General features: G+C 38.6%; 1 protein-coding gene and 1 non-coding gene across 4 annotated transcripts in view; one reads left to right on the forward strand and one right to left on the reverse strand.

Annotated features, from left to right (window-relative positions):
• Window positions 1-15,312, reverse strand: part of DNAJB4 (DnaJ heat shock protein family (Hsp40) member B4) — a 43,459-nt gene that overhangs the window by 19,012 nt on the left and 9,135 nt on the right. Inside the window, exon 1 of one of the 3 annotated variants that reach the window (XM_032303530.1) lies at window positions 13,408-13,477. The exons of 1 other annotated variant lie outside the window; for it this stretch is intronic. The gene's annotated coding sequence lies outside the window, so the exon portion shown is untranslated. Of the gene's footprint in view, window positions 1-13,407; window positions 13,478-15,312 lie in introns of those variants that run through there. One more of the 3 variants, XM_032303532.1, reaches the window with a different exon arrangement.
• LOC116568351 lies at window positions 5,394-5,499 on the forward strand. The gene has a single exon (XR_004276569.1). It is a non-coding gene; the product is annotated as a U6 spliceosomal RNA (small nuclear RNA).

The raw sequence follows: 15,312 nt of genomic DNA on the forward strand, positions 1-15,312 counted from the left end.
CTGGGTGATAAGGATGTATCAATATAAGTTCATTAGTTGTACATAAATGTTCCATTTAGTGAGAGACATTGATAATGAGGTGGGGTGGATTGTGCATGTGTGGAGGTTTATGGGAAACCTCTGCATCTTCCACTAAATTTTGCTGTGAACCTAAAACATCTCTAAAAGAATAGAGTCCACTTAAAATTTTGAAAATACATGGAAAAAAGGTACAATTTTTTTAATTTTTATTTTTTGTAAGATTTTATTTATTTATTTGACAGACAGGGATCACAAGTAGGTAGAGAGGCAGGCAGAGAGAGAGAGGGAAGCAGGCTCCCCACTGAGCAGAGAGCCCGATTCGGGGCTCGATCCCAGGACCCTGGGATCATGACCTAAGCCGAAGGCAGAGGCTTTTAAACCACTGAGCCACCTAGGTGCCCCCAATGTTTGTATTTTTAAAATATGGGTTTTTGTTTTGTTTTGTTTTTTAAGTAATCACTACACTCAGTGAGGAGCTTGAACTCACAACCTGGAGACTAAGTCATATGCTCTACTGACTGAGCCTAGGAGATGCCCCTTAAAATAGGTATCTTTGATTTTAGAGTCAGATCTTTCTAGCCTTAGTTCCTGTTGCTGCAGTTTCTGTTTTAAGTTTGGAACTCAGATGCTGAATTTTCTTTTTTTTTTTTTTTTTAAGAATTTTTGTTTATTTATTTGACACAGAGAGAGAGCACAAGCAGGGGGGAGTGGCAGACAGAGGGAGAAGAAGCAGGCTCCCAACCAAGCAGGGAGCCTGATGTGGGGCTTGATCCCAGGATCCTGGGATCATGACCTGAGCTGAAGGCAGACATTTAACCAATTGAGCCACCCAGGTGCCCCTAATTTTCATTCATGTAGAAAGACCTTAGACTTTGACCATAAGTTACAATATGTAAAAACTTTGTCATCATTTCAAATGCAAATTTATCTTCAGGAGGAAAAAAAAAAAAGAAAAATATTAGAGATTTATTTCTTACTCCATCTGGGTTATAAGACAGAATAAGTAAACTTAAGGTAAGTCTTTAAGACATTAACCCTATTTAAATGTTCTAAATATCCCATTTTTTCCTTAACTATAAAATGTCCTTCTTTGGGCAATTACAGTAATTTGGACTCGTATTTGGAATTAAACAGTCAATAACATTTGAGTACATACTGTATAAATTTTTTTTTAAAGATTTTATTTATTTATTTGACAGAGAGAGATGACAAGCAGGCAGAGAGGCAGGCAGAGAGGCAGGCAGAGAGAGAGGAGGAAGCAGGTTCCCTGCTGAGCAGAGAGCCCGATGCGGGGCTCGATCCCAGGACCCTGAGATCATGACCCGAGCCGAAGGCAGCGGCTTAACCCACTGAGCCACCCAGGCGCCCCCATACTGTATAAAATTTGATGAGTACTATAAAACTTGTTTTAAAAGTGGTATTATCATAGTGAACATTTTCCATGAATAAAGTGTCTCATTCAGCAAATATTTACTGAGTGCTTACTATGTACTATAAAGGAGATACACAACATCCTTCCTTTCATTCAACTCACATTCTAGTGGGAGAAGACAACCAAGAAACAAGTTAATAAAGAAATGATAGAATTTTAGTAGTTTAGTAGTTGGAAGAAAAATTTTAAACGTTTCTAAGGCACGGATTGATGGAGAGGGGCCACTTTATCCAGGATAGTCAGGGAAGACCTCACTGTTTAGCTCTGCTTTAAGAATTATACTAAAAATTTCGCACTTGGGTAGGTAGAGGAAAAGGAACAAGGCTAGGTATCACAGTTTTTAAAAAGTATAATGCTTTCAGAAAAGCAAGCAGACTAGTAAAGAGCTCTTCATGACCTCTTTGATTCTATTATCAAGAAACATATTCAGCTCTCTTCACCTTTTCCATTTATTCCCCCTCCCCATGGACAATCTGTATATATTCCTTCAAGCCTATAGCTAACAATCAAGTTAAACAGTTTGGTACAAATAGGGTAAACAATCAATAGCTTTAAGTAAGTGTGTTATGTAACTGTTACAGGATTTAAGGGACTATATTAAGCTACAGAGAAAAGATCAGGAAACTTGGAATGAGAGGAATTGTTTCTAATATTCTTAGCTTCACTATTTATATCTATATGAAGTTCTGGAAAAATGGAAAAATTACTATTTCTCTGAGATTCAATTCTTTTATTCTATGAAATAGATAACAACACCTATTTCATTTACTGACATTAAAAAATGAGAAAATATGTGAAAGGCTTTCACAGAAATAAAATATATACAAATGTTAATTATATGCTCATCTTGGCCTAGTATGGGGAAGTTTTATAAAAGAAAAATATAAGCGGGGTCTTGAAAGATTGATAGGATTTAGAAAGAGGAGCACGGGGAGGGTTTTCAGTTTGGACCCAGAACACAAAGCCCAATCAAAAAGAGCATAAAATGTATGTGATACTGCAAAAAGACTGGTCAGATTACAGGATAGGATTTAGGAAAGCTCACATTAGGAAACTCAAAAAAAAAGTTATGGTCAGATTTTTGGGAGTTTTTTTTTTTTTTAAAGATTTTATTTATTTATTTGACAGAGAGAAATCACAAGTAGATGGAGAGGCAGGCAGAGAGAGAGAGAGGGAAGCAGGCTCTCCGCTGAGCAGAGAGCCCGATGCGGAACTCGATCCCAGGACTCCGAGATCATGACCTGAGCCGAAGGCAGCGGCTTAACCCACTGAGCCACCCAGGCGCCCCGGGAGTTTTGAATATCATTGTTGTAACAATGACTGCTCCCAAAAAGGGCTAATTCATTAGGTCTTTGAAAAAAACTTCATTTATTTTTTTTAAGTAAACTCTATGCCCAACATGGGGCTCAAACTCACAACCCCAAGATCAAGAGTGGCATTCTCCACTGAGTAAGCCAACCAAGCGCCCCAAAAACCAACTTCTTTTTTAAAGGTATTTGCCTGCCCTCCCTCCCTTCCTTCCTTCTAGATTTTATTTATTTGTCAGAGAGAGAGCACAAGCAGGGAGCATGGCAGGCAAAGGAGGAAGCAGACTCCCCACTGAGCAGGGAGCCCAATGCAGAACTTGATCCCAGGACCCTGAGATCATGACCTGAGCTGAATGCAGACACTTAACCGAATGAGCCACCCAGATGTCCCAGGTATTTGACAAGACTTTTTATTAGTCATAATTCTCTGTGGACTATTGTCTGTACCATTGGAATTTCCCAGCACTTTATTATTATAGTTATATTGGTAATTCCCAAAATTTTCAAGTTTTAATACTGTGTCATTGCTTGATTTTATAACACTTTTCCTGCAGAAAGCACTATAATAAAAGATACACATTTAATTTTATTGATTTAATGGCCTTTACAAATGAAAAATTTACAACAAAGTTTAAAAGTACAGGGGTACCTGGCTGGCTCAGTCGTGGAGCATGCAACTCTTGATGTTGGGGTTTTGAGTTTCAGGCGCACGTCGGGTATAAACATTACTTAAAAATAAACTTTTAAAATAAACAAACGGGGCATCTGGGCGGCTTACTCTTGACTTGGGCTCAGGTCATGATCTCAAGGTCATAAGATTGAGCCCCACATTGGGCTCCCCACTGGGTGTGGAGCCTGCTTAAAATTCCATCTCTCCCTTTACCCCTCCCCTCCCCTCTCTCCAAAAATAAATAAATAAATAAAATATTAAAATAAATAAAATGTAAAAGTACTTGTCTTCAAAAAAATAACATGTATTGCTTTAAGAAGTTTATAAAAATTGGGGTGCCTGGGTGGCTCAGTGGGTTAAAGCTTTTGTCTTCAGCTCATGTCATGGTCTCAGGGTCCTGGGATAGAGCCCCGAGTCAGGCTCTCTGCTTTAAAAAAAAAAAAAAGGTTTGTAAAAATTACTAGAGTTATCTGAAGACACCAAGAATCAGAAATATTTTGTTTTTTAAAAAATAATTTCTGGAGCACCTGAGTGGCTCAGTCAATTAAGCATCCAACTCTTGAAATCAGCTCAGGTCTTGATCTCAGTCAGGGTCAGGAGTTCAAGCCCTGAATTGGGCTCTACCCTGGGAATGGAGCCTGCTAAGCAAACAAACAAACAAACAAATAAATAAAATTCCCTGGGGCACCTGGCTGGCTCAGTTGGAAGAGCAGTGTGACTCTTGATCGCAGGGTCATTGAGTTCAATCCTCACATTGGTGTAGAGATGACTTAATAAACAAAAACCTAAAAAATAAATTCCTTTTTTAAGAGTGTACAACTGATTCTATTTTGTGATAATATTAAAATGTATCCTTGGGCACCTGTTTGGCTAAGTCAGTAGAGCATGCAACTCTTGATTTCAGGGTCATGAGTTCAAGTCCCATGTTGTGCGTGGGGGCTACTAAAAAAAAAAAAAAAAAAAAAAGGATTTCCTTCCTTGTTAAAAAAAAAAGTATCCTAATAAAATAGCCCAGTAACAACTTGCCTTTCTTTGTATCCTTTTTTACAAGAAGTTGTTGAAAAACTTACTAGAAGACTAGTGAATATACAGTGAGCTAATCTCATATTTTCCTAGCTTTTTGGAATTAGTTAAAATAAAGTGTTCTCTACATTACTTTTTAATACTGAATCAGAGAGCCAAAAAAAACTATAGAATTCTAGGTTATTTTAAATGGGTCTTGTAAATTGACATTTGATTATAATACTTTGACTATGTTGAAAGATCATATAACCTAGAGCAATGCTGTCCAACAGAAATATAAAGTGAACCACATATATCATATAAACATTTCTAGAATCCACATTTTAGTAAAAATAAAAATAAAATTAAAATTAATCTTAATAATATATTTTATTTAACCCAATAAACCCAAGATATTACCATCACAACATGTAACCATTATAAAGATAATAATGTTATTAAGTTAAAACTTAAAAACAAAAATAACATTCAAAATCCTCAACAATCTGACCATAACTTTTTTTGTGAGTTTCCTAATGTGTGCCTTCCTAAATCCAATGCTGTCCAATGCTGTAATCTTGCTGTATCATATACATTTTATGCTCTTTCCATTGTGCTTTGCGTTCTCCGTCCAAAGATTTCTTTCTAAATCCTATCAATAATAATAATCTTCTACACTTTTTTTGGCACTAGATCTTCAGAATCCAGTATGACTTTTACACTTATACAACATCTCAATTCAGGTAGCCACATTTCAGGTCCTTAGCTTTCATGTGGCTGTGATCACTGTATTACACAATGTAGATATAAAGGTTTCTACAAATCACCAGCTCTATGATCCAATTTTTCAGAACTTAAGTATCACACATACACATCTCTCACATGTACATTTATGGGAAATAAACTCTTAACAGATGCACTCTAAAGAAAACTCCATTTTTACTTATAAAATAGTATCCCAGTGCTCATTTCAGCAACACATACACTATAATTGGAATAACACTGAAAGACTAGCAAGGCCCCTGTGCAAGGATGACATGCAAATCTGTGAAGCATTTACTGTCTTAACAAAGGTAAGTATGTGAGGTGATGGATGTGAATTAACTAGAGGGGAGGAATCCCCTCACAATGCATACATATATCAAATTATCACAGTGTGCACTTAAATACCTTATAATTTTGTCAATTTTACCTCAGTAACATTGAAAAATAGTATTCCATTTTTTATCTTTTTTTTTTTTTTAAAGATTTTATTTATTTATTTGTCAGAGAGAGAGCAAGCGAGAGCGAGCACAAGCAGACAGAGTGGAAGGCAGAGTCAGAGGTAGAAGCAGGCTCCCTGCGGAGCAAGGAGCCCGATGTGGGACTCGATCCCTGGACGCTGGGATCATGACCTGAGCCGAAGGCAGCTGCTTAACCAACTGAGCCACCCAGGCGTCCCTTTCCATTTTTTATCTTTAAGGAAAAAATCTTTGTGGGGTGCCTGGGTGGCTCAGTCGTTTAAGTGTCTACCTTCCGCTCAGGTCATGATCTCGGGGTCCTGGGACCGAGCCCCATGTCAGGCTCCCTGCTCAGTGGGGAACCAGCTTCTCCTTCTGCCTCTCCCCCTGCTCCTGTTCTCCCTCTCCCTCTCTCACATGCCTTCTCTCTCTCCCTCTCTCTCTCTCTCATAAAAAAAAAAAGTAGATACTGTATCATTTTGAAATGATACTTTACATTTAAAGCAGTGGGAATGGCTCCATGTATACACAGTTCACTTAGTATACAAAGCTTCACAGTGTTGTAAGTAGAAGCAACACTCGGAAATGAGGAACCTTTGCCATTTTCACTTTATTCTTTTCTAAAATCTCTCCTCTCACAAGTAGTCAGAGAAGGCATCAGAATCCACTGGAAAACTTACTTGGGTGGCTAGAGAAAGGGGAGCAGTCTGTAGCCACAGTGAAGCCAACAGCTCTTCAGAATAAGACAAGCGATACAAGGGGAAAAAGTGTCTAGCACAGAGGAGAGGCAGGAGAGCAGAACACAGGCTGCTATTTCACTGAACTATTAGAATCTTAGTCAAAACTGCAATAAACTGATTATCTAGCAAGTTTGTTTAGCTCTCCAAATGTTTTTAGTTCTAAATTGATTTCATTTAAATCAGAACCTAACCCAAGCTATCAATTATCTTTATAATACATTGCATTAATAAAGTCATAATAATTAAACCATTGCTACTGTGATTTAACTACGACTCAAAGACTTTATTACAACCTACCAAACATTAAGTATGAGGAAATGTATTAAATAAGCCAACACGTTCTATAGTATTCACCAACTACTATAAATTTAGGCAGTTGACTGCTTAATTCCAAATACATGCCCAAACTACTAATTGCTTAAAGAAGGACATTTAAAGATAAGAGAAAAAAATAGGATTCAAGAATAATTTAATGTGGGGGTCCCTGGGTGGCTCAGTGGGTTAAATTAAAGCCTCTGCCTTCAGCTTAGGTCATGATCCTAGGGTCCTGGGATCGAGCCCCACATCAGGCTCTCTGCTCTGCAGGGAGCTTGCTTCCCCCTCTCTCTCTGCCTGCCTCTCTGCCTACTTGTGATCTCTGTCAAATAAATAAATAAAATCTTAAAAAAAAAAAGAGAGAATAATTTAATGTGGGCGCCTGGATGGCTCAATTGGTTAAGAGTCTGCCTTCAGCTCATGATCCTGGGGTCCTGGGATTGAGTCCCGCTTCAGGCTCCCTGCTCTGTGGAGAGCCTGCTTCTCCCTCTCCCTCCGCAATTCCCTCTGCTTGTGCTCTGACTCTATCTCTCTGTCAAATAAATAAATAAAATCTTTTAAAAAAGAGAATAATTTAATGTTATTATTTTGTTAAAGATTTATTTATTTGTGGGGGGGGGGAGAGAAAAAGAGAGAGGGGAGAGAGTGGGAAGAGGGTAGAGGGAGAGAAACCCAAGCAGACTCACCTCTGATGGGAGAGCCCCACACCCGGCTTGGGGCTCAATCCCAGAACCCTGAGATCATGACCTGAGCTGAAATCAAGAGCTGGTGGCTTAAGTGACTGAGCCCCCCAGTGCCCCAAGAATAATTTTAAATGGATGGTTTTTAACATTTGACTTTTAAATATTTTAAAATAGCCTTTTGGTTATCTAAGCTAAATCAGGAAGTTTGCCTCAACAGTTATTGCACACGATGTATTACATGCCATGAAGGATAAAACAGTATCAGGAGTTTACAGTGCAAATATATACAATAGGACCTAGTATCTGTTGCCACTTTAGCAATACAGTGGCAGAGCTGAGGGGTTGCCTCAGAGACCTTGGCCCACAAAACCTAAAAATATACTGTCTCGCCTTTGACCAAAAAATGTTTGCCAACCCTTGCTTTATACAAATTATTCTTGACTAGAGGGAGACTGAAGTCTAAGCAGGCACTGTAATAAAATTTTATTGTATCTAGTAAACTTTTAAAAAACTGTAGTTTTCACTATTAAACACAGTTTTCACTATAAAACATCAGCCTGGCTGGTGGTAAGATAAAACTTGTACACTAATTCTCAACGTAGGCATGTCTGCTAAGGGGAATATATTAGAATATTCAGGGTGGTGAGTAAGCTATTTGTTCATCCCAAGGACAGAATATGTTTTAAAAGGTTGACAAAGACTTTAGTAATCAAACCTCTATATTGTCCAGTTTAACCACCCTCATCTAACCCATCCCTCCTGGCCATAAATGACTTCTTTTGGGTTATTTCCCAAAATGAAATTTACCCACAAAATAGTCAACTCTCTTTATTTGCCATAGTTATGTTCTATAAAGTTGTCATGGATGCTGAATTAGCGAATATTGAACCATTGCCCCTAAGGGAAATGGCAGGGTTAAGTCAACTCATCAATACATAATCTCATTTTATGTGTTTCTGTTTCAAGACACCTCATTCAATTTAACATTGAACTCATGGCCAATAGCACTGTAACTCACGCCTGAGGGAAGCTTATCTAACACATGGATTCTCTCCATAAGGCACATCACAGTCTTCTCGTGCCTAGGAACACCAGACAGCAATTCAGCCCGGTGTTGAAACATTTCTTTAAACAGTGAAGTCACCAACAAAATGCATACAAATGCAAAAGATACAAAAATGCACTAATAGATCACAAAGGCTTATTATGAGAGTTAAAATAAGAAGTCAAAGCACCGCCTTGTTGGATCTCAGCTGGGAACATAGATTCATTTTTTTTTGCTGCTTTGCCTCTGTATATGTTTGCAAATGACTGGGAAAGCATCCCAAATACTGTTTTTAGGGTGACAAATTAATTTTAGTGAGGGCAAATATGAAAGTACAGAATTGGTGAATCCTGAAGGATCAACTGTATGATATACACTACCAGTAATCCTCTAAATTAAATTAGTGATGGTCAGTTAAAAGACTCTTCTTGAGCAATAGCAATATTAAGTACAGCCTCCAAAGTAATGTCTCTGAAGTGGTATTTCTTTGGTATGTATGAAGGAAATTGTGTGGGTGTATTCCACTCTTCCTTCTCTGCCCTGAGCTTACTACCACTCTGAGACTCAGCCTCTGGTTGCACGAATCTGAGGGCCAGGTTGGATTAGGTTCCCTTGACTTTGAGCTCCCATATCCACCCCCATATCTCTACTCCATCACGTATCACAATTACATAACCATCTCTGTGTGCCTCACTCACGGGGTTCTAACTGCCCTGAGAGTTTCAGTTTTGGGGTTTTTTTTCTACTTTTTTTCCCCTAGTACAAAGCCCTATAGTACATTGCTATTCAATTAACTTTTACTAAGTACATAATTCAATGAAGTGAGAAATTACAGGGACATAAAGTATGAGTAGGATGTAAAAGGACAAATGAGTAAGTTTAACTGGTAAAAAGGTAGAATGTGTACTACTTGCTACTTGTGACAGGGCTACTAATGACAGTATAGAATACAGAATATAGAAAGAGTACATTTGAAGGGGAAAAGGAGATCCACCAAAACATGCCTACCCCCGCTCTAATCACCCATTCATCTATGCTACTTACATACTTGGTAAATTTTATTGCTTGCTAAGACTGCATTCTTAATTACTATCTATGTTATAACAACTCACTTCTCTGGCTAACTCCCCAACTATAATGTAAGATCACATAGGAGAAAGGTTTATTTGACTCTCCAAAACCTAGTAAAACAATATTTAATTGAATTGAATGTGGTTGAAGATGTCCAGGAGAGAGTTGTATATTCTGAATTTGGGCTTTGGAAAAAAGTCTTAGCTGAAATAAAGCTTTAGAAAATATTATAACACAGGGGTGCCTGGGGGGCTCAGTCATTAAGCATCTGCCTTCGGCTCAGGTCATGATCCCAGAGTCCTGGGATCAAGCCCTGCATTGGGCTCCCTGCTTGGCGGGAAGCATGCTTCTCCCTCTCCCACTCCCCCTGCTTTTGTCCCATCTCTCGCCCTTTCTCTGTCAAATAAATAAATAAAATCTAAAAAAAAAAAAAAAGAAAGAAAAAGAAAATATTATAACACAGGTGGTATTTTAAAGTGGAAAAAAGAAATAATTTTTGAAAGAATCAAAGACAGAACTTTAGTTGCCCAGCATTTACAGGACATATTAATCAAGAGGAGACAATGAAAAACACTGAGAATGAACAATCAGAAACCAAGTAAAAATGGAATGGCAGACACTACTGATTACGAACCAAATCTAAGTATCCTTTCTTCTTCCTGGCTTAGCAGATACCAAATTTCTTCCAAAATAATGAACTCAAGGAGGGTGAGAGCTTCCCCAGGCCCTGGGGAATGACTCATGGTTGGCTTAAATCAATCATAGCAATCACATTTCCTTTTGCCAGTGATTGGTGTAGGCGTGGCCAAGGAGATGTATGGGAAATGCTCTGGGGAACTTAAGGCAGACTGTCCTCCCTATAAAGGAATACCCACCCAGGAGAAACCCCAGCACTGATTTTCTACTTTTGGATAATAAAAACACAATGCTTGTTATCTTACAACAAGATAAATATCTGTGACACAGTGAGAGTGGTAGAGGGTAAAGAGAGCAAGAGCCTGGGTTCTCAGTAGTGTTATTCCATCTCTGAATCAATCCTGGAACCACCATTGGACTTACAGCTAGAGAGATTCTGTTACTTGAAGGTGAAATCATTCTGATACCACTGGTGTCCCAAAATGAAAAGAAGGAGCATTTCATGAGGGATACAGGAAAGTCAAGAAAGGTAATAGATGGGTACCCACAAGAATGATTTTGGTTTCAAGAGTTATAATCATGGTAAGCACTCAAAAAAACCATTAACCGGGACGCCTGGGTGGCTCAGTTGGTTAAGCAGCTGCCTGCGGCTCAGGTCATGATCCCAGCGTCCTGGGATGGAGTCCCGTGTCGGGCTCCTTGCTCGGCAGGGAGCCTGCTTCTCCCTCTCCCTCTGCCTATCATTCTGTCTGCCTGTGCTCTCTCTCTCTCTGACAAATAAATAAAATCTTAAAAAAAAAAAACCATTAACCATGTGCAAGCACTACTCAACACATTGAACCTCATCTAATCTCTCTTAACAATCCTATAAAGTAGATGTAATTATAGGCGATGAAAAGCAAAAGCCAGAATCCAGTGAACTGAACAAGAGGGATATGAAAATGGAATAGTAAATTCAAACATTTCAAGAAAGTCATCTGAAGGTAAGAAGAGAACTGTATATAAGGGAGGGAATAAAGGAGGTTATAACTGGTCAACAGAAGAAGAAAAAAATGCAGAGGAAAATGAGATATAAAAGTACTTAAGAAATGATTGCTAGGTAAGGTTCAGAGAAGATAGGAGGGTTTGATACAAGAGTACAAGTAGATAAAATTTGAACAAAAGGAGAAGTGGGCTCGGAGATTAACAGAAAATAGTTAAGGACCAATTTATGAATTTGAAGGCAAGAGGATAGACTAGGAAGAAAAAGTATTTCATAGATGCTATCAGTGTTCTTTAAAAAAATTTTTAGAAAGGACATCCACTACTAAAGAGCTGAGACTTAAAGTAGGGCATTTAGTAAGAATGGTGATGGTCTCGCATAGCAATTATGAGAAATAGGAATTGATTAGAAATTGATCAGAAACAAAATTTGACACAGCTAAAACCAAGAAATCATGAAGAATAGACTTTCATTTCTTTATAAACAATTTAATGACCTTCCATATGCCAAGCTACCTTTCTAGGTACTGGGGATACAGTATGAACAAAAATTCCTGCCTTGTGTACTTTATGTTCTAATGAGGAAGACAAGATTTTTTTTTTTAAAGAATTTTTTGTTCCTTATTTATTTATTTATTTATTTATTTATTAAGATTTTATTTGTTTGTCAGAGAGAGAGCTCACAAGCAGGGAGAACTGCAGTGACAGGCAGAGGGAGAAGCAGGCTCCCTGCTGAGCAGGAGCCCAGTGCAGGACTCTATCCCAGGACGCTGCGATCACCACCCTAGCCAAAGGCAGATGCTTAACCCTGAGCCACCCAGGCATTCCTAAAAAGATTTTTTTAAAGTATCTTTTTATTTGAGAGACACACACAGAGAGAGAAAGCAAGTGTGTGCGAGCAAGAGAAGGGGCAGAAGGAGAGGGAGAGGGAGAGGAAGAGAATCTCTAGCAGACTCTGCAGAGCATGGAGTTCCACATGGGGTTTAATCCCAGGACCCTGAGATCACAACCTGCACTGAAACCAAGAGTCAGCCACTTAACTGCCTGAGCCACCCAGGCATGCCTATAAAGATTTAGTAATTAAAAATATTCTTTAAAGAAACTAATCTATGCAATGTTAGATGGTGGTAGGAGCTAAGGAAAAGAAAAGAATTAAAATTTTAGATGGGGTAGGCAGAAATGGCTTCAGAGACAAAATGACATTTGTACTATGACCTGAAAGAGAAAAGGGAGAAAGCTATGTATATATGTGTGGGTTGATATCAGGTAGAGGGAAAAATGAAGTATGAAAGTACAAAATTCTGGAGGTGAGAGAATGCCAGGCATCTTTAAGGTGCAGCTGTGTCAAAATGATGGGGTAGGGACGGTCAGAGAAATAATAAGAGGCTAGATGGTGTAGAGTCTTGTAGGCTGCTAAAGACTTTGATTTGTATCAAGGGAAGATGAGAAGCCATTGGGGAGTTTTATGCAGAATGACAGGATTGCTTGGCCTTCTATGTTAAAAAAAGAGAGGGAAAGTATGGTGGGTAATGATGGAAGACCAAATAATTCAGGTGGTTTGGACAATGATGTAGCAGTGGAGGTGTTATTTATTTTAAAGGTAGAGTCAATGGGACTTCCTGATGAATCAAATGTGGGATGTGAGGGAAATCAGTAACACAAGATTTTTCAGCTTCAGCAAAGGGAAAGAACAAAGTTCTTGACTATTGACTAATATAGGAAGATAGAAGAGCTGAGGGATGGGGAATTGGGGAGTTCAGTATTGGACATTTTAAGTTTAAGATGCTTATTAAACTTACAAATGGTAGTATCTAATAGGCAGTTGGATATATGAGTCTAGTATTCTTAGAAGCAGTCCAAACAGAAGATAAAAAACTGGGAGTAGAGGTGATCTTAAAACCTCGAGGTTAGAGGGCGCCTGGGTGGCTCAGTCTGTTAAGCCTCTGCCTTTGTCTCAGGTCATGATCTCAGGGTCCTGGGATTGAGCTCCGCATTGGGCTCTCTGCTCAGCAGGGAGCCTGCTTCCCCCTCTCTCTCTGCCTGCCTCTCTGCCTCCTTGTGATCTCTCCCTGTCAAATAAATAAAATCTTTAAAAACAAAAACAAAAATACCCTCGAGGCTAGAGATTATACTAGAGTGAATGCAGATGGGGAAAAGAAGTTCCAAGGATAGAGTTCTAAGATTCACAAATGCATTAGTAGTAACTATTTCTAGGAAGGTGGGGTCCTCTCCCTTATCCCCAGGAAATGAATCTTAATTATTCAAAACCAAGTATGGTACTTGCTAGAGTAAGCCTGTGAGTCAGCATTGGTCAGCACAAGGTTAGTCCGATTGGTGTCCAGGGGAAGGGGGTAGTAGAAAGGTTTCCTTACTTTTGAAGACAAGAAACTCTCTTCTTCCACTTTACAGTTATGACTGCATAACACTGGGAACCATGGCAACCCTTATGCAATCATCAGGCACATTGTGCTGAGGATGGTAGAGGGCAAAGATGAAAAAAAATGGGTATCTCCTGTATTGCTGAGCTATAACTCAACCAGCCTTAGGGTCACTCTGTGCCTGGATTTTTCGGTTATTATTTAATACGGGTTTTCATTACTTATGGGAAATAGCATCTGGTTACAATAATCTCATTTTTCATTTTCATAGCAATGCTTAGGTATCAAAAAACAAACAAACTCAAGGGGTGCCTGGCTGTCTCAGTCAATAAAGCATGTGACTCTTGATCTTGGGATCATGAGTTTGAGCCCCACATTGGACCTAGAGTTTAATTTAAAAATATAAACACTTGTGCTAGCTTTGGCAGCACATATACTAAAAAAATATAAACATTTAAACACAAATGAACAAACTGAAACTCTAAATTAAAGTTTAAAGTTGGCAAGGTTAAATAACCTAGCACTTAGGTAATAATGGTGAATTGAATCTCATCGAGCTCCAGTGTCTATTTTAAGTGATTAGGAGTTGTGGATTTAAAGAGTGGACACTACTGAAAGACATGGGGAACAAGAGTTGGGAATTCTCAAAGTGACTGGCAAACCAAGACCTGGAAGTAATAGAGATTGAAAAGGGAAGTTATCAGAATTACGGAGTATATTAGTAAACAAGATAAAGTGAAAAGAGCTCTTAAGAATATTAGAATTGAAGATTTTTAATTTTTGAGTAGTCTGGAGACTAGATGTAGCTTGTACCAATGAAAGGGAATTAATTGTATTTTGAGTACTCAGGGACTGATTGGTTAATATTTACTAACACTCACTATGTAGCTTGCTATTTTGTGTACTTGGGATTCAGTGCTAAATAAAACACACAAGGTGCTCTGTGGAGGTCACACTTTGGTGTGAAGAACAGACAAACAAGTAAACAACTAGAACTTTGGTGAATATGGAGTTTCTGGCCAGCATAATCAAAGGCACTCAGTAGTATCTGATTTGAGATGAAGTTCCCTGGTTGTAGCCTGGCTAGCAACTGGGGTCCTTACACAGGGTTGCACACAGCACACAAGTGAATGAGAATCGGGATGACAGTAACTGGCAATTATGTAGTTCACATAATTTCACATATGCACACTCAGAAGTAAACATTTAATGATTGATCTGATCATTAAATTTCTTCCATTCTAACTCTTCAACACTTGCTTAATAAACTATAGGTTATTTTTTAAAAGATTTTAAATTAATCTCTACACCCAACATGGGGCTCAAATATTAGATATTCTTTGTCAGACTGATCCAAAGAACTATCTGAAAACAAAGATGGAGTCTTTGCAGTGATTCACGTTTTATTCAACCTTAACTCCCTAGAATAAGCTCCATGAGGGTAGGCATATGTGTCTATTTTGTTCGCTACTATATCTCCAGCACTTAGAACAACGTCCAGCATTTTTACTGAACCGAATAAATAAGCACCTACTGGATGAGAGGCATTATGTTAATCACAAAGGTAAATAAAATGGTTCCTACCCTTAAGGAGTTTACCCTTTTAAAGGATCTAAATAAGGGGCACCTGGGTGGCTCAGTGGGTTAAAGCCTCTGCCTTAGGCTCAGGTCATGATGCCAGGGTTCTGGGATTGGGCTCTCTGCTCGGCAGGGAGCCTTCTCCCCCCACCCCAACCTCTCTGCCTATTTGTGATCTCTGTCAAATAAATAAATAAAATCTTTATTTCAAAAAAAAGGATCTAAGTAAAAAT

Source organism: Mustela erminea, chromosome 10 (genome assembly GCF_009829155.1).
Source record: "Mustela erminea isolate mMusErm1 chromosome 10, mMusErm1.Pri, whole genome shotgun sequence".
Lineage (NCBI taxonomy): Eukaryota > Metazoa > Chordata > Mammalia > Carnivora > Mustelidae > Mustela > Mustela erminea.